The following is a 2,099-nucleotide window of genomic DNA, read 5'->3' as shown; positions in this document are numbered from 1 at the left end:
ATCTGACTTACAACCCTTTGATCCTGAGATAGATAGGACATTTCATAGATTAGTTATACATCATTTAGTACCTTTTGAGCATCCTGAGAATTCTGTTATTGGTGATTTTGAGCATTCTGATTTTGTACATTCTGAGAATATGGCACAACCTCCACCCCGTGAGAGGACTCTAAGGGAAATGGCTACACCTGATTTCTCCTATGAAAGCTTATGCATCCAATACCCTGATGAGGATGTCCCATATGTTCTTAAAACTGGATTGATCCATTTGCTTCCAAAGTTTCATGACCTTGCAGGTGAAGACCCACACAAGCATCTGAAAGAATTCCATATTGTCTGCTCCACCATGAAACCACCAGATGTCCAGGAGGATCACATATTTCTGAAGGCCTTTCCTCATTCTTTAGAGGGAGTGACAAAGGACTGGCTATATTACCTTGCTCCAAGGTCCATCAAGAGCTGGGATGACCTCAAGAAAGTATTCTTAGAAAACATTTTCCCTGCTTCCAGGACCACGACCATCAGAAAGGATATTTCAGGTATTAGACAACTCAATGGAGAGAGCCTATATGAATATTGGGAGAGATTTAAGAAATTATGTGCCAGTTGCCCTCACCACCAAATTTCAGAGCAGCTTCTTCTCCAATATTTTTATGAAGGACTCAACAACATGGAGAGAAGTATGATAGATGCTGCCAGTGGTGGAGCCCTTGGAGACATGACCCCTGCTGAAGCTAGAAATTTAATTGAGAAGATGGCTTCAAACTCCCAGCAATTCAGTGCCAGAAATGATGTTATTGTCATTAGAGGAGTGCTTGAAGTAGCCATGAATTCATCTTCATCAGGTGAGACTAAGAAGCTTGAAGGTAAACTAGATGCCTTGGTTAACCTGGTAACCCAACTGGCCATGACTCAAAAATCTGCACCTGTCGCCAGACTTTGTGGTTTATGCTCCTCTGCCGACCACCACACAGACCTTTGCCATTTTGTGTAATAATCTGAAGCAATTGAACAGCCTGAAGCTTATGCTGCAAACATCTAAAACAGACCTCCTCAACCTCAGCAGCAAAATCAGCCACAATAGAACAATTATGACCTCTCAAGCAACATGTACAATCCCGAGTGGAGGAATCATCCCAACCTTAGATGGTCGAATCCTTCACAATAGCAGCAACAACAACAACCTTATTTTCATAATGCTGCTGGCCCAAGCAGACCATACGTTCCTCCACCAATCCAGTAGCAACAACAGCAACAGCTCCAAAAACAACAAACAGTTGAGGCTCCTTCGCAACCTTCCCTTGAAGAACTTGTGAGGCAAATGACTATGCAAAATATGCAGTTTCAACAAGAGACCAGAGCCTCCATTCAGAGCTTAACTAATCAGATGGGATAGTTGGCTACACAGTTAAATCAACAACAGTCCCAGAATTCTGATAGATTACCTTCTTAATCTGTCCAGAATCTCAAAAATGTGAGTGCCATTACATTGAGGTCAGGAAAGCAGTGTCAAGGACCTCAACCAGTAGCATCTTCCTCATCCGCCAATGAACCTGCCCAACCTCACTCTACTCCAGAAAAAGATGATGACAAAAATTTAAAGAGTAAGTTACCTAACAATTTCTATGCAGGTGAATCTAAAGAGAAGCAGCATATCCCTCTTCCATTCCCTCCAAGAGTAATTTCCAACAAAAAAATGGAAGAGGCAGAGAACGAGATCTTGGAAACATTTAGAAATGTAGAGGTAAACATACCTCTGCTGGATGCAATAAAGCAAATTCCAAGATATGCTAAATTCTTGAAGGAGCTGTGCACTAATAAGCGGAAGCTTAAAGGAAGTGAAAGAATTAGTATAGGCAGAAATGTCTCCGCATTTATTGGTAAATCTGTTCCCCAAATCCCTAAAAAATGTAAAGATCCAGGTACATTCAGCATACCTTGTATTATAGGGAACAATAAGTTTGACAATGCCATGCTAGATTTAGGAGCTTCTGTTAGTGTTATGCCTCTGTCTATTTTCAATTCTCTATCTCTAGGTCCTTGTCCTTTGCAATCAACTAATGTGGTAATTCATTTAGCTAATAGAAGTGTTGCCTATC

General features: G+C 41.1%; 1 non-coding gene across 1 annotated transcript; it reads right to left on the bottom strand.

Annotated features, from left to right (window-relative positions):
- Positions 1–517: 517 nt before the first annotated feature.
- LOC112999419 (small nucleolar RNA R71) lies at positions 518–624 on the bottom strand. The gene has a single exon (XR_003264606.1). It is a non-coding gene; the product is annotated as a small nucleolar RNA R71 (small nucleolar RNA).
- Positions 625–2,099: the final 1,475 nt, after the last annotated feature.

The sequence above is a fragment of the Glycine max genome, chromosome 14 (assembly GCF_000004515.6).
Source record: "Glycine max cultivar Williams 82 chromosome 14, Glycine_max_v4.0, whole genome shotgun sequence".
NCBI lineage: Eukaryota > Viridiplantae > Streptophyta > Magnoliopsida > Fabales > Fabaceae > Glycine > Glycine max.
This window is presented reverse-complemented; position numbering and strand designations above follow the sequence as displayed.